At 42.9% G+C, this 18,192-nt stretch overlaps 1 protein-coding gene across 1 annotated transcript in view; it reads left to right on the top strand.

Annotated features, from left to right (window-relative positions):
- LOC145347707 (riboflavin-binding protein-like) overlaps window positions 1–18,192 on the top strand; it is a 46,445-nt gene that overhangs the window by 877 nt on the left and 27,376 nt on the right. The window lies entirely within an intron of this gene.

Below are 18,192 nucleotides of genomic sequence, written 5' to 3'. Positions count from 1 at the left end.
CACAGGGAGAAAGTGCAAGCTCCACACAGCCAGTCACCCAAAGATGGAATTGAACCCGGATCCCTGGCCCTGTGAGGCAGCAGTGCAAACCACTGTGCCATAATGCTGGTCCAAATATAGGAGTTTTCCTCAGACCCTGGATAGAATTGTCAACCTGCATGTAAAGCACATGCCTGCATAACTGTAGGAAATCAATTTCATTTTATGCTTATGCACATGTATCACATCAGAAGATGTAACAAAACCAAAAAACATCAGAAGTATTCAGCAGGCCTGGTGTTTCAGCTGCAATCTTTTCCAGCATTTTTGGTTTTTACTTAAGATTTCCTGTTTTTACTTAAGTTTGCTTCATTATTATGTAACCCACATTATTCCCAACTAACCACAAGGAAACAGCACATCCCCTCCCACTGCGTTTTTCCATACAAATGCAGGAGGTGATACAGCTGCCCTTTTATCTCCCCTCTCTTCAATGTCCAAGGTCTGAAACACACTTTCTAGGTGAAGCAGTGATTTATATGTATTTCTTTCAATCTAGTCTACTATATTCGCTGCTCACAATGTGGTTCTCCACATTGGCTACACCAAGCAACCTCCATTCTGTCCACAAGCATGATCCTGAGCTTCTGGTGGCTGGTCATTTTCATTCTCCACCTTGATCTCACACTGACATCTGAGTCCCTGGCCTGCTCCAGGAACATTTCATCTTTCAACTAAGCATCTTACAATCTTCTGTACTCAATATTCAGTTCAACAATTTCAGACCGTGAATTTAGCTTTTGATTTCTTTCAGGTAGCAGCACACTTACTCCAGGCACATCTTCTGTTTCTTTTTCTTTTTCGTGCCCTATCCCCATTTCCTTTGGCATTAATGGACTAATTTTTCTGCTTGCCACCCTACCATGGACCTTCTTTTTGTCCTTGTCCCAATCCACCTCTTGCTCACAATCTATTACATTTCTAACTTTATCCAGTGCTGATTGAGTGGTCACAGACCTGAAACATTGGCCAGAACTTTACGGCCCCCTCATTGCAAGCTTTGGGAGACAGTAGCATTGTGGTATTGTCTCTGGACTAGTAATCCAAAGGCCCAGGGTAACTTCTGGGGATCCAGGTTCGTATCCCAACGTGGCTGATGCTGAAATTTGAATTCAATAAAAATCTGGAACTAAAAGTCTAATGATGACCATGAAACCATCATCATAAAATCACTAGAGTGCAAAAGGAGATAGGTCTGCACCGACTGTCTGAAAGAGCATCTAACCCAGACCCACCCCCTCCCTATCTCTGTAACAGCACACATTTACCATGGTTAATCCCCTTAACCTGAACATTTTGTGACATTAAGGGACAACTTAGCATGCCCAATCCACCTAACCTGCACATCTTTGGACTTTGTTGATTGTCATACAAACCCATCTGCTTCACTAATGCCTTTAGGAAAGGAAATCTGTCGTCCCTTACCTGGCCTGGTGTGCATGTGACTCCAGGTCCACAGTAATGTGGTTGACTCTTAATCGCCCTCAGGGATAGGTGATAAATGCTGGCCCAGTCAGCAACACTCACAACTCATGAATGAATAAGAAAACTATACAGGTTAGAAGTGAGAATAGGGTCCAATAGTAAGTAAATATAAATTAATAAGGTACACAGAACAGCCCTTGACTCATGAGGAGGAATGGTGAAATGTGCCGCTATAACGATTTGATTTCAGCAGAGTTGACTTCAGTAAGCAAATAATTGGTTTTTCAATTCCAGTGTTCTGTGGTTTGGCGAAGAAATTCTCCAGTTCTTTTTTCCAGCTGTAAGTCTTTTCCTGGCAGGCTTGACTTCCTCAGACAGAGACAGAGATTCAAGATCCACAGCTGCTTATCCTCACAGAACACATACAGAATGACCCGATGCAGCCCCTTCCGCTGGCTTTTAACCCACAGTTTGTACATTGCAAAAGGATGCCAAATCCTCAAGTCAGTCTAGAAATTACACACCAAATGCTTTGAGACAAAACGGCCATTATGTCCCTTTGTCTTTATCGGAGATAGTACTCTGTCTCTAAATGCTTTTTGAAGTGCTTTGTCTGGAAACAGGGAAGGGTTCCATTGTCCCTTCGTGAAACACTCTGCAGCAAATCCTGTCAATGGCTACCAACAGTCCTCTGACTGTCAATGGCCTTGGCTGGCCAGCATCTGTCAGACACTTGGATACATCTGTGCTATTGGTGGAAAGGCAAATTGTGCGGAGGGTGGGGAGAGTCTACAGAAGGATCTAGATAGGCTGGGCGAATGGGCCAGGAAATGGCAAATGGAATTTAATGTTGGCAAGTGCGAGGTGGTCCACTTTGGTAGGAATAATGGTAGGAAGGATTATTACTTACGTGGAGAAAAACTGCAGCAGGCGACGGTGCAGAGGGACCTCGGGGTCCTTGTGCATGAGTCGCAAAAACCCAGCTTGCAGGTGCAGCAGGTGGTCAGGAAGGCGAATGGGATGCTGGCCTTCATCGCGAGGGGGATTGAATATAAAAGTAGGGAGGTCTTGCTGCGGCTGTATAGGGCATTGGTGAGGCCGCAGCTGGAGCACTGTGTGCAGTTTTGGGCGCCGTACTTACGCAAGGATATTTTGGCCTTGGAGGGAGTGCAGAGGAGGTTTACTAGGCTGATGCCGGAGTTGAGGGGGTTGAGCTATGAGGAGAGGCTGAATAGATTAGGCTTGTACTCGTTAGAGTTTAGAAGAATGAGGGGAGATCTCATTGAGACGTATAAGATGATGAATGGGATGGATAGGATAGAGGTGGAGAGACTCTTCCCGCTCAGAAAGGATAGTAGGACTAGGGGGCATAGCCTCAAGATAAAGGGGGGGCAGTTTAGAACAGAGTTGAGGAGGAACTTCTTCACTCAAAGGGTGGTGAATCTCTGGAATTCTCTGCCCGTTGAAGTGGTGGAGGCTGCCTCGCTAAATATTTTTAAGATGCGGGTTGATGGGTTTTTGATGAGAGAGGGGATTAAAGGTTATGGGGAGAGGGCGGGAATGTGGAACTGAGCCACAACAGATCAGCCATGATCTTATTGAATGGCGGGGTAGGCTCGAAGGGCTAGATGGCCTACTCCTGCTCCTATTTCTTATGTTCTTATGTTCTATGTTCACCAGCTTGAAACCCTGAATCTAATTGTAAATGTTTACCCACCGATATGGGCGTATCTGCTGTGGTGGAGGGTGCATAAGAATGATGTGGACTGCAGAGCTCTGGTTTCAGTGGCAATCCATCTTTCCATGTATACAAGCGTGCATAAGAGAACACCAATCAGGAGTAAAGTCGTCATACTTTCTCCTCCCACCATGCCTGCTGCAAGTAGCCTGTCCAGGGATAGACACGTCAGCTTGAAACTTCCTCACCATCTTCACTTGTGACTCCAGTCTCACCATCCACAGCCATCTGACCACCCCACACGCCTTGCAGTTCAAGGCCCCCTCCTCTGCACGCATTAATGTGCAAATGTTGGACACTTCAACACCAGTGTTGTGGGCCCCTTTCCAGGAGGAGGAATACAGTGAGTTTCCACACAAAGATCAGCTGGACACAAATGCTACTGGCATTTCCTGTGGCAGACAATGTGGGTTCATGGATGCCTCCTTCAAAATTCATCATCTTTCATGAGATGTGAAGGGCAATGCCGGCGATACATGGATACCTGTCATTCCAGATGTGTTAATGCATCATCAGGCAGCCGATGCTGATGCACCCTGATGCCAGGGTCTGCTTGTCGATCCCTCAACATGTGATGCTCCATTCTGTATTGCCACATGCAGTTCCAACGAGGAGAGCAGTGGGTAGCACTCAATTCAACAATGCAGAGGAGTTACTTCAGCCATTTGCAGCACTACACCCAGGATCAGGGATGGGAGTTGCGGTAACCCCGTGCTGAGGACCTCTGCTGCTTTCCGTCCAGGTTAAATGACTGAAATAGTGTTTCGTTCTTGAGAAAGTGAACTGTGGAGCTGTCTATCAGTTGGTGATGTTGGAGCAGTGGGAATCCACAAATCCAGCTCGACTTGCCATATGGAATTCAGGATGAATGGTGGAATTTAATTCCCCCCAAAACATGCTGGGGAGGCAGGGATCCATACAATTGGGTGGGAAAGTGTGGAATTAGGAGTGTATATATCAGAGCCAGGAAAGGTCAAGTTCAGCCTTCCCACCTTTATAACAATTGAGGCCCATAAGTGGCCAGTTAGGTGGCCCACACCCTCTGGAGGCCTGACTGTGAGCTCAGGGGGTCCATCCTGATATGACAACCCACAGGATGCCCCCCCCCCACATCAACCTTCTCCCCTCCACCACCCTCAACTACAATCTTGCCAAGGCCTTCCTAATTGTCCGTAGCATGGCTGTCCCACTAACCTCAGGCCTCCAGCAAAGCTCCTGTTGCTGGGCCTGCTGCAGTCCCTGCAATGGCTTCCACTCCCATCACTCTGAGTGGCCAACAGCTCTTGAAGGGAGGGTCTTGTCTTCAAAGGGCCAGAAACCAAGATTGCAGGAAATAGGCTGCCTGATGAGCATTTAATTCCATTGGGATCACCGCCACAGCCATTAAATGAGTCCTGTGAGTGTAACTCCTACACATAAAGTATGATACGCTCTCAATTCTAATTACTGAAAAGAATTGGTCAAGCGTTTGTTCATCTTTTTTGTATTTTACTGAAATCTTGTGTAATGGCTGGGATTTTCCTGTCCTGCCCGCCATGATTCAGTGGGATTAGAAAATTTGGAGAACAGTTGAAAGCCTGTTGACTTTGGACAGGCATTTCCCACTGCTGGTGGGACTGCAAAATCCAGCCCAATATCTTTTGTTATTGTTTATTTAATACTTATGGTAAATCCCCTTTGAATGTTTTTATTTTCATTTATTTCATGGTCATGGGTATCGTTGACCAGGTTGACATTCATTGACCCTTCCTAATTGCCCTTGAGAAGGTGATGGTAAGCTACCTTCTTGAATGGTTGCAGTCTATGAGGTGTAGGTACACGCACAATGCTGTACGAGAGGGAGTTTGAGGATTTTGACATAGCGACAGTGAAGAAATTGTGATATATTTTCAAGTCAGGATAGTGAGTGGCTTGGGGGGGTCCTTCAGGTGATGGTGTTCCCATTCATCTGCTTCTTTTGCCCTTCTAGGTATTAGAGGTCAGAGTTCAGAATTTGCTGTCAATGGAACCGTGATGAATGCTGCAGTGCATTGTGAAGATGGTACACATTGCTGCCATTTTGTGTCGGTGGTGGTGGCAGTGGATGTTCAAGGTGGTAGACTGGGTGCCAGTCAAGCAGGTTGCTTTGTCCTGGATGGTGTCAAACTTCTTGAGTGCTGTTGAAACCACACTCATCCAGTCAAGTTGAGAGTATTCCATCTCCTGATTCATGCCTTATAGATGGTGGGATCTTTGGGGAATCTAGAGATGGGCCTGAGTCTAGACTCTGACCTGCTTTTGTAATCAATGCAATTAAATGGCAATTCTAGTTCATTTTTGGACAATGGTAGTCTGCATGATGTTGATAGCGGGGGATTCAGCAATGGTGAAGCCACTGAATGTCAAGGGGTGATGGTTAGAGTCTCTCTTTTTGGAGATGGTCATTGCCTGGCACTTGTGTGATGTGCATGTTACCTGCCACTTTTCAGTCCAAGCCTGGATATTGTCTGGGTTATGCTGCATTCACATATGGGCTACATCAGTGTAAGAAGAGTCACAAATAGTGCTGAACATTGTGCACAATGTCATCAGTGAACATCCCCATTTCTGACCTTATGATGGAAAGAAGGTTATTGATCAAGTAGCTGAAGATTGTTGGGCCTATCTTGAAGAACTCCTGCAGTAATGTCCCAGGGCTGAAATAATTGGTTTCCAATAATCCAATAATCACAATGATCCTTCATTAGGTATGATTCAAACCAACAGTTTACAACCAAACCATAACAGTTTGTTCATTCTTCCATTTTCCAAAGTCAAGGAAGTCATGACAGAGTTTGTAACATTCTACCTTTCAACACAATGACTCATCTTCTTAACTTTACACTTACTGTTGCTTCCATTGACACATTGACACTCAGAAGAGCATGTTTGGAGCACCAAAAATTGTCTTCTGCATGTTTTTCTCATGGTATCCATGTTAATCAATGTTTATACCAATAGTCTACGAGAAGCAGAACCCTGCAAATTTGCATATGCTGTGTCCTTGGCTATGTAAAACAAAAATCAGTCTGCCTCTGAGTGCTGTATTGAGGATGATTACATATTTCCACCACTGCCAAACTTGCACACAAGACTGTTAGTTGATACTCTAACTCAGCAGCCATTAAGCAAACCAAGTCCTGAAAATTTCCTTTTGCAAGCTTCCCAAAAGCCCCTCCTATTTATGAGTCAGACTTTTCAAGGCAGGTTGTACCAACAGTATCTCCAGAACCTCATTAAGAAACTGAAGAGTAAGGTCAACCTGATCTGGCTCCTTGCCAGGTTCACATGGGGAGCAGATGCAGCACTCAGCCTGGTGTTCTCTACAGTGGAGTACTGACCTCCTGCGTGGCTATCAAAACCTCATGTTAAATATGTTGATGTTCAACTGAATTCTATCATGAAAATTTCACTGATACATTGTTATCAACACCAACACCTTACTGCCTGTGCTTGCAAACACCATAACACTTCACCCGTGCCGTGAATATGCAGTCTTCAGAGAATACAATCATTACATCATCGAAGACATGTGATTCTGAGTGACCTGACCAACTATTCAACAATCTGTCTCAAATCTAGAGGGCCATTTTGGACTGCCTTTGAAACCCATTAGCGATCTTTAGCCTTGATGACCTTGGTACAAATTTTGTAAGAACTGTGATGTATGAAATGGACCCAATATTACAACTTGAAGAATCAATGTTTCCTCAAAAACAATGGGCAGCCATCGACCACCTCAGAATTAGTCATGGTAGATGCTGTCATCTTCTCCATTGTTGGGGGATTAAACCATCCCCATCACACAACTGCAGACTTCCTAATCGGACCCTGGAGCATCTCATCAAACATTCAGAGAAAATTTGCAAGAAACCTGCAAGATATCTGATAACATTGGGAACTTTGCCCTTGATCGTCAGTTGTTTCATTATGTACAAGTGGTGGGCATCACTTCGACTTTCACCTGAGCCATATGAAGAATTTGTTTAATTTATCTGAATTAGATTAACTAAAAATAGTGCAAAGAGATATTGAAATTGTTTCAGTTTGGAATTGTATGCTTGTAATGTTTAACTCTGGAAAGTAAAAGACTCTAAATAAATGTACAATTGTGTAAAACTTGGTTCCAGTGCTACAGTTCAGAATAGCCAAGAAGGGCCAAAAGGCCTGTTTCTGTGCTGTAATTTTATATGGTTCTATGGTTCTATTCTTCTTCTAGCTTTCTAGATTATAACATGACTTAAATGTGAATATTTAATACTGAGTTCTGTGATAGATCATCGACCTGAAACATTACCTTTGTTTCTCTGCTGGACCTGCAGGATATTTTCAGCATTTCAGATTTCCAGCATCTGCAGTATTTTGCTTCAGACATTTGTGTGTGTTTTTTTGCTAATGCCCCATAAAAGAATATTTGCCTTCAATTAAGGAGGATAATAAGCCAGGTATACCGTTTACAATTGCTCCACCTGGTGTACACATATTTATTTGGTGACAGAGAGGATTGAGTTTAACTGTGACATTCACATAATCGAACAATACCAAATCACTCAGCTCCAGAACTTCCCAGCAGTGTCAGCAGAAATCCAATGATCTAACCAGGGCAGGCAACATAATAGTTACTCTCTCATGCTCATGTGTGAACAATCACCAATTGCGCAAGCAACTGACACAGTCACATCTGACAGCAATTTTTAAACTTTGCTTTGTGAGCTGTATTGAGATTTTGGCCAGTGCTATCCTTTATGATGCCGAATAATGTTTCCGTTTGAATTGCTGGTTTGCTGTTCACAGATCCCAGAATTGTTACAGTGCAGGAGAACATTCATCCCATCATGTTCGCACCTGCTGTCCAAATGAGCATTTCACCAAGTGCCATTCTCCTGCATTCTCCCCACAACCCTCCAGATTGATACTTTTCAGATAACTTGCTTTGTCCTGAATGTTGCCGAGCTTCTTAAGTGTTGCTGGACCTGCATTCTTGCAGAAAAGTGGAGATTATTCCAAAATTTTGCGCCTTGTAAGTGGTGGAAAGACTTTGGGGAGATCAAGCGATAAGTCAATACCCAGTTTCTCTTGTAGCCACAGTATTTATGTGGTTGATCTGTTAAATCTCTGGTCAATGGTGATGCCATGGATGGTGGGAAATTTGACAATGATAATGCCTTCGAAAATCAAAGGGCTGTGGTTCGAATCTTGCAGAGTCATTGCCTGGCACTTGAGTGACGTAATTGTTTCTCACCACGTATCCTATTGCATGTGGGAACAGATTTTTCATTATCTGAGGAGTTAAGATTGGAACTGTGTACAGTATAGTCATTGGTGAACATCTCAATTTTTGATGTTCTAGCTGTTGATACTATGACACCAGAAACCGTACACTATAAATGCAACACAAGCTTGATAGTCTTGGAAACTAGATGTGTGCGGACATTACAGGGGTACAACATAATATAACTAAACATGCCTGCACTCCTGGACCCAGCCACATTCCCCATTGATGTCATCAGCAATTACAAATTGTTAATCTTTTGTCAACTCAAAAAAAACTGACAGGGAAAACCAAAAAACAAAAGGATGTTTGATTTATTAGCAGGGCATTGGTTGTGAGAATTTCTTTAACTGCAAGTATAGAATGATGCTTTTGTTCTAACATATGCTTCTGATTTTTCTATAATCTCAGGTCATTGGTTTTTGTTACAAATGTTACCATGAAATGATGTTTCAACAGATGCCTTCAATTAATATATATAAAAATGTAAAAGCTTCAGAGTTTTCTTGTTTCCAGATAATAGTTTAGCATCAGGTTGTGAAATGCTGGCTGTTGGAATGATTAAGTAAGCACAACTATTATCTGAAGGAACCATCAGGTTCTGACTAAAGTAAGACCAGTTCATACAATCTTTAGCCCCTTGATCATTTTTGTTGCACGTGGAAACTCAGTGTATGAATGTTTCCACAAAAAGATATTTTCAAAGATGTTTGGTCCCTTTTCTTGTGTGTGAGATTAAATACATATAAGTGATTGCTTTTATATTCAAACAATAAGGGATTCTGCAGGACTTAAAATGAAAAGTTTAAAATGAAACTCTTTTGCCATTTGGTTTCAAGTATAAAAGCCGGATATCATTGTTTATAAAATCACAGCAATCACAGATTCAAAAAAAAACTGATGGCACTGAAGGAGTAGTTTGGCTCCTCATATCTGTGCCAACTTGTCTGATCCAGCCCTACCTTCCATCTCTTGGTCTGCCCCCTAATTATTCGCCTCCTTTCTTTTTTGTCGTTCATTAATTGGATGTGGACATTGCTATTTTGATTTGATTTATTTTTGTCACATGTACTGGGATACAGAGAAAAGTATTGTTCCCTGTGTGCTATACAGACAAAACCTACCATTCATAGGAGAAAAGGATAGGGTACTGCACATGTAAAAGTGTGAAGAGCCTCTCAAGAGACTCACGCCAGGGAAAGGGAAAGTTTGGGGAGGGAGGGTTGTGATGCAGGAAGTTAAAACACCAGGAAGGGGTGAGGCTGTGGAGAAATTTAAGCACAAGACTGAGGATTTTAAACCTGGGTTGTTGAAGGAACTAGGAACTGATGTAGGTCAGAAAGGATAGGAACAATGGGCGAGTGAGACTTTACTTGGAATTGGATATGGGCAGTAGAATTTTCAACATGCTGAAGTTGATGGAAAGTGGTGGATCAGAGCCCAGCCAGGCTGGCTGCCAGGAGAACATTACAATAGTCAAGTCTGGAGCTGAGGCAGCAGCTATCAGGTATTGAGAGTGTACTTTGATTGCATGTCACATTGCCAGTGAAAATGTTTGTGTGGTTACAAAGGGTGGTTTGGTTAAGAATTCTATGTGGACTTTTCCTCTCAAACCAATTGGAAACTGTGCTAATTGTGCTTTGGAACTTACTGCAAAGTGGAACAGAAGTAAATGGTTAGCCTGTCTAGTGCTAACAGTGAAGAAATGAACAAAACCTCAATTGTCATTCATTTGAACACTGACTTAGCACCATGCAGATTAAACATTCACCCTTCTTTTGGGCAGTACACAGGCGATTCTTGAAATCTAAAATAGCTTTTGCGAATGTATTCTTTTTCCCTGAAGATTTTTGTTGCATTCCATATCCAAGAGGCTCAGGTCAATTCTTCAGCACTTCACCCTCATTATGTCTGATTACGGGCAGAATTTAATGCCCTCCTTTGACATGATGATGGAGAAGAAAGCATGGAATTAGACACAGAAACATTCGATTTTAAAAACACCTGAGTTTTATATTTTAAAGCAGACACAAACCCTAAGGCTGGTTGAGAATGTGCCACTGACAGGAATGTCTGCAGCATGTTTATCTGGGGGACAAAGTAGCTCACCCCTCCCCATGTTTCCAGACAATGTGCTTTGAAAAGCATTCAAAGACTGATTATCACCCCAGGTAAGGACAAAAGAACATAATTGCCATTCCATCTCGAAGATCCTGGGTATAATTGCCTGGATGAGATTCGTATATTCTGGTCCTCTTGAAATATACATAGTTAAAAGCCTACTTACCACCAGCTTGCTGGTGTGTCCATCGGTGTGTGTTTGTGCACTGTGAGGATAAGTAACTGGATGTTTTCCACACTAAACGTGAGTGATAGAGCAGGAACCCTGCAAAAACAACAACCTTTTGCAGGGATATCTTGAAACTCTTTCTGTCTATGTAAGTCAACCAGCCAGCAAAAGATCGCAGTTCATTGAGAGCTCTCTACCAAACCACAGAACAACTGAATAAAGTATTTGCCAGCAGAAGTCAACTATAATGGAATCAACCCATAATGGCCACAACACTTATCACCTACTCTTTGCAACTCAAGGGCTATTGCATATAACATTTTAGTTACATTTACTAACAATTGGACTCAATTTTTACTTCTTATATGCATGTAAATGCATATATTTCTCCTTACCCTTTTAGGAGTTGCTAAACTTACTCCATCTTAAGTCAAGGTTAAACCTGGTTAAATTGCCTCCTTTTTAAACATAACGATTGGTCTGGAAAATGTATCCAAGGGAAAGGAGACCTTGCTAGATTAAAGTTTGTTGCCACCAGCAGAAGGAATGTTGAATAAGGGTATGGGGCCCATCATCCTGCCTCACCTGTGTTTGTAACAATTTTGGGGTATCCCAGGCAGACATGATAAATCAAAAGGGTCTCACCCAGACCAATAACTTTCAGGGAACCCCATCTGGAACAAGAGGAGGGTAGCAACATTGCCTCCTTTTCATTCATACAATAAAGGTGAGATAGAGAAAAGACAGACACCAGCAGACTGTGGCAAAGGCCACAGGCAAAATAAAACATTACTTTATGTGACTCCAGAGTTTAAAATCAAAGTCCAATGGCATATTCTTTCACAGAGTCAGCAAGTTGAAAACTCATGCTGAATAGTTCGCTTTTCCAAAGAAAGTGACATGTAAATGAATTGGTCTTGTAGGCGCTGGAGCAAAAGAGCTGGAGTTCCAATAGAAAAAATGTAGATGGGGAATAAGGTACTCAAACTTACCCAGAGCCCTTTTCCTGAGCTACAGTTTACTCAATGGAAAATGGCAGTCTGCTTGGCAGCCTTGCAAGACAATATTGCAGGCTCAAGCAGCTTGAGGGATCAAGTGGCTTCCACCTCACCACTTTGACTTAGACAAAGGATATAGAACATAGAAAAACTACAGCACAAACAGGCCCTTTGGCCCACAAGTTGCACCAATCATATTGCTACCTACTAGGCTTACCTATAACCCTCAATCCTATTAAGTCCCATGTACTCATCCAGAAGTCTCTTAAAAGACCCTAACGAATTTGCCTCCACCACCACCGACGGCAGCCGATTCCACTCACCCACCACCCTCTTGAGTGAAAAACTTACCCCTGACACCTCCTCTGTACCTAGTCTCCATTACCTTAAACCTGTGTCCTTTCGTAGCAACCATTTCTGCCTTGGGAAAAAGCCTCTGAGAATCCACCCAATCAATACTTCTCAACATCTTATACACCTCTATCAGGTCACCTCTTATCCTTCGTCTCTCCAAGGAGAAAAGACTGAGCTCCCTCAACCTATCCTCATAAGGCATACCACCTAATCTAGGCAACTTCCTTGTAAATCTCCTCTGCACCCTTTCAATAGCTTCCGCATCCCTCCTGTAATGAGATGACCAGAACTGAGCACAGTACTCCAAGTGGGGTCTGACTACGATCTTATAAAGCTGCAGCACTATCTCCCGACTCCTAAACTCAATCCCTCGATTGTTGAAGGCCAGTACACCATAACCTCTTAACCATGGTCGTCTTAACCACATCCTCTACCTGCGAGGCCGATTTAAGAGTCCTATGGACCCAGACCCCAAGGTCCTTCTGATCCTCTGCACTGCTAAGAGTCTTACCCTTGATATTATACTCCTTCATCCCATTTGACCTGCCAAAATGGACCACTACACATTTATCTGGGTTGAAATCCATCTGCCACTTCTCCGCCCAGTCTTGCATCCTATCTAAGTCACTCTGCAACTTCTGAATTCCCTCCGAACTATCCACAACACCACCAACCTTCGTGTCATCGGCAAACTTACCAACCCATCCCTCCACTTCCTCATCCAGGTCATTTATGAAAATTACAAACAGCAAGGGTCCCAGAAAAGATCCCTGGGGCACTCCACTGGTGAACGACCTCCATGCAGAAAAAGACCCATCTACAACCACTTCCTGCCTTCTGCGGGCAAGCCAGTTCTGGATCCACAAGGCAACAGCCCCTTGGATTCCATGCCCTCTCACTTTCTCAAGAAGTCTTGCATGGGGGACCTTATTGAACACCTTGCTGAAGTCCATATAAACCACATCTACTGCTTTTCCTTCGTCAATGTGTTTAGTCACATTTTCAAAGAACTCAAGCAGGCTTGTAAGGTACAATCTGCCTTTGACAAAGCCGTGCTGACTATTTTTGAGCATAAGTGTTCATAATCGAGTCTCTAAATGTTCATAAATCCTGTCCCTCAGGATCTTCTCCATCAATTTACCAACCACTGAGGTTAGACTCACCGGTCGGTCGGTAATTTCCTGGGCTATCTCTATTCCCTTTCTTGAATATAGGAACCACATCCGCAATCCTCCAACCCTCTGGAACCTCTCCAGTCTCCATCAATGATGCAAAGATCATCGCCAGAGGCTCTGCAATCTCTTCCCTTGCCTCCCACAGTAACCTGGGGTACATCCCATCCAGTCCCAGCGACTTATCTATCTTGATGCTATTCAAAAGTTCCAACACATCCTCTTTCTTAATTTCCACATACTCAATCTTTTCAGTCCGCCGCAAGCCTACAGTACAACCACCCAGATCTTTTTCCACCATGAATACCGAGGTAAAGTATTCATTAAGCACCTCTGCTATTTCTACCGGTTCTGTACAAACTTTCCCACCTTCACATTTTATAGGTCCTATTCCTTCACATCTCATCCTTTTACTCTTCACATATTTGTAGAACGCCTTAGGGTCCTCCTTAATCTTACCTGCCAAGGTCTTCTCATGACCCCTTCTGGCTCTTCTAATTTCCTTCTTAAGTTCCTTCCTACAAGCAGTATACTCCTCTAGATCCCTAGCAACGCCTAGCTCATTGAACCTATTGTACACTTTTCTTTTTGACCAGGTTTGTTACAACTTTTGTGCACCACGGTTCCCGTAACCTACCAAAACCTCCCTGTGTCATCGGAATGTTGTCGTGCAGAACTACAGACAAACATTCCTTGAAAATCTGCCACCTTACTTCAGTATTTTTCCCTGAGAGTACCTCCTTCCAATTTACTTGTCTAATTTCCTGCCTGATGGCTTCATATTTCCCCTTACTCCAGATAAACACTTTCCTAACTTGCCTGATCCTATCTCTTTCCAATGCTAGCGTAAAGGAGATAGAATTATGATCACTATCCCCAAGATGCTCTCCCACTGAGAGATCCGACACCTGTCCAGGTTTATTAGCCAGTACCAGATCGAGTACATCCTCTCCTCTCGTAGGCTTATCCACATACTGTGTCAGGAAACCCTCCTGAACACACCTAACAAACTCCTCCCCATCCAAACCCCTTACCCTAGGGATATTCCAATCGATGTTTGGGAAATTAAAGTCTCCCATCGCGACAATTCTGTTATTATTACGTTTCTCCAGGATCTGTTTCCCTATCTGCTCCTCAACATCCCTGTTACTATTGGGTGGCCTATGGAAAACACCCAGTAAAGTTATCAACCCCTTCCTGTTCCAAAGTTCCACCCACAGTGACTCCATAGACAATCCCTCCACGGCGTCCACCTTCTCTACACTATCCCTGATCAACAGTGCCACTCCACCACCTCTTTTGCCCCCCTCCCTGTCCTTCCTGAAGCATCTGAATCCTGGCACCTAAAGTATCCAGTCCTGTCCCTGAGAATTCCAAGTCTCTGTAATGGCCACCACATCACATTTCCAAGCAGCAATCCACGCTCCAAGCTCATCCACTTTATTCACTACACTCCTGGCGTTAAAATAGACACACCTCAAACCTTCGGTCTGAGTGCTCCCCTTCTCCATCACCCGTCTATCCTTCTCTTACACTGTCTAAATCCTTCTTTATTTGCGAGCTAACCTCCTTGCTCCCAGTCACCTCATCTTGATTCCCTCTTTGAAGAATAGCCTAGATTCTTGAAATTTGTAATGTTTCAAGCATTAGGGATTTCAAAAGACATTTCAGGGTCCTTTGTTGTTGCAATGATCATCTCCATTGGCCAGGACTGGCCTCAGAGCTGTAAATGATCTTTGTCCAATTCCCAAGGAATTTGGTCTCTGGTCTCTGCAGTCACAGTGATCATTAGTGTCTCTTTAGAGATAATGGTGGGAATTTTCCCATCCCACCTGCCAACATGATAAATGATTTGATAAACTAGCAGATAGTGATCACAGCAATTTGACGTAACAAGTCCATGCCTGAAGACTTAATTTACTTTTTTTAATGGCCTTATTAACCTGCCCTGCTACTTTTAGTGATTTTATACTCCACATGAACCTCTTCCCACCCTTCTTCATCCAACCCCATTAATACATCCTTCTATTCTCTTTCTGCCTCTTATTTATCTTGCTTACCCTGAAATACGTCTATGCTAGTTGTTTCAACTACTCCTTGTGGTAGGACGTTCCACATTCCTCACCACTCTCTGAGTCAAGTTTCTCTTGAATTCCCTATTAGTTTTATTTTTGCCTATCTTATATTTATGGTCCTGTGGATATCTTCTCCATTTGTACCTCGTCAAACTTTTCATAATTTTTAAGATCTTTAACAGGTCATTCCTCAGTGTTCTCTATCCTAGAGAAAAGATCACATCCTGTTCAATTTTTCCTGATGGGCATGACCTCTCAGTTCTGACATCATGTTTGCATATTTTCTCATGCCTCCATATTATTTTTACAACAATGGAAACTAGAACAGCTTGTTCTAGTTTCTCCAAATCTAACCAAATATGTAATTTCTTTGCTTTTCAGTCCTGCCCCTCTAAGGATGAACCTTTGGTGTTTTGTTTGCTTTTGACACAAACTCATTAATCTGCATCACTACTCTTGAAAATGTTTCTATCCATATTTCCACATCCCTTTATAAGACCCTTGTCAGGCCTCATTTGGAGTATTGTGCGCAGTTCTGGTCGCCTCACTATAGGAAAGATGTAGAAGCTATTGAAAGGGTGCAGAGGAGATTTACAAGGATGTTGCCTGGACTGGGAGGCATGCCTTATGAAGTTAGGTTGAGGGAGCTGGGACTCTTTTCCCTGGAGAGACGAAGGTTGAGAGGCGACCTGATAGAAGTTTACAAAATGTTGAGAGGAATAGATAGGGTGGACTCTCAGAGGCTATTTCCCCGGTTTGAAATGGTCGCTACGAGAGGACACAGATTTAAGGTGCGGGGAGGGAGGTTCAGAAGTGATGTTAGGGGTAAGTTTTTCACTCAGAGGGTGGTGAGTGAATGGAATCGGCTGCCGTCAGTGGTGGTGGAGGCGAACTCGCTGGGGTCTTTTAAAAGACTTCTGGATGAGTATATGGGGTTTAATGAGATTGAGGGTTATAGATAGGTCTGTAGGTTGGTAGGTGATGTGGTCGGCGCAACTTGTGGGCCGAAGGGCCTGTTTGTGCTGTAGTGTTCTATGTTCTATGTTCTATGTTCTATCCCTCTGCTCCTCTGGTCATTTATTTTCCAAGGCATATGTGGCCTCCTTATTCCTGCTACCATAATGTGCCATCTGTTTTTGGTGGTGGCAGTTGAAAGATAAACTTTGGCCAGAATTCCAAGAACTAGCATTGCCAAATGTGATTAAATGTATCCCTGGAGGTTTCATCGCATGACTTGCCCTCCCCCCTCCAATCACTCTTCAATCAATAAATCCATTGTTGTGACATGCTACCTTTCTTCACTAACTGGAAAGCCAAAAGACTCATTACCCGATTGGATGATGCTCAACTCACAGCCACACAGACTATTTCCAGCCATGTTCAATATTCTTATACCTATTAAAGAGAATTGGTCAAAGAATATTAGGAGTGACTATAGATGGGATTTTACAACCGCACTCACCCTGAAACTGGAAAATCCCACCCAAGGTCAATTGGCTTCTCCATGATCCTCCCCTTGCCCGCTCCAATTCCCGTGGCAGACAGAACAGGAAACTTCACCCCTACATTTTTCATGTCCCTATGTTTTCTCCAGCAGTGTCCCATGTTCAATTCCTGGCGATTCCAGGTCAATTTTGGAAGTTGGCAACCCTCCTAAGAACTCTGCTTTTTCTCAAGTGCTGTCAATAGATCTTTTATGTCCACCGGGGTCTCAGTAAGACATCCTTGAAAGGGAGCACCTCTAAGGCTGCAGCACTTGCCCATTCAATACTACACCACTAAATCAGTCTAGATTATTTGCTCAAGTCTCTGTGGTGGGGTTTGAACTCACAATCTTCTGGCTTGGAAAAGGAGTATTACTGAGGCATGGTGAATATCAAGCACCACCAAAAGTGGGATTTAAGTGTGGTTGGAGGGTGTTGTAAACCAAACTGAGTTGGCATTTTCTTGCATGATTAAGTTGCAAAGCTCAAAGGAATTGAAAGCTGTTAGCAATGTTACTTTAAAATGACAGGGGCTGATCTGATTTATTTTATTTTCATGTCAAATGGAATTTCTCAAGCTCAGCAGTGATGAAAGGGCCAAAGACAAAACTGTTTAACTACTTCAGAAGATATATTGAATTGTTTGCCTCCAACTCTTTGTCAACATTTGTATTGATTGAGTTGGAATTTCAGATTTAACTACGTTTCAGTAAATTTGTTTAGGGTGAAGGTAATCACTCTAGTTGGTTAACCAATGATAGGTCATCCACGTGATCTGATATAAAATGACTGGTACTGGTTAAGCAGAGAAGCGTCTAAGACCGTCGTCACAGCAGGTAATGGATCTGCAATATTTAGAGCCATGTATGGCATCATATAGCTGTTTTACATTAATTCTGAATTATTAGAAGTAAGCAGTGATCTAATATTTAACCATGGGGATTAAAGGAGAACAGAAAGATCAAATGGAAAGTAAAGAGGTTTTATATATCATCTTAATTATGAAATTTTATGGATTTTTTTTACACTTGACCATCTTTTATTTTCCAAATTCTCTATTCTGCATTCTCAATAAAGTAATATTCACAATATTTATGAATAGTAATAAAATTTAACATAAAACCTGTGTGAGAATGCCTTGAAATTATAAGTACAGAAAAAATGATCACATTATTCATGGAGGGTGCAAGGAAAGTTAGATTGCTGATTGGGCAGCATGGTAGCACAGTGGTTAGCACTGCTACTTCACAGTCCAGGGACCTGGGTTCGATTCCCAGCTTGGGTCACTGTTCGTGTGGAGTTTGCACATTCTTCTCGTGTCTGCGTT

The sequence above is a fragment of the Carcharhinus amblyrhynchos genome, chromosome 9 (assembly GCF_965287045.1).
Source record: "Carcharhinus amblyrhynchos chromosome 9, sCarAmb.v2.hapA, whole genome shotgun sequence".
Lineage (NCBI taxonomy): Eukaryota > Metazoa > Chordata > Chondrichthyes > Carcharhiniformes > Carcharhinidae > Carcharhinus > Carcharhinus amblyrhynchos.
Note: the sequence above shows the minus strand (reverse complement) of the source record. Positions and strands in the feature narration are given on the sequence as shown.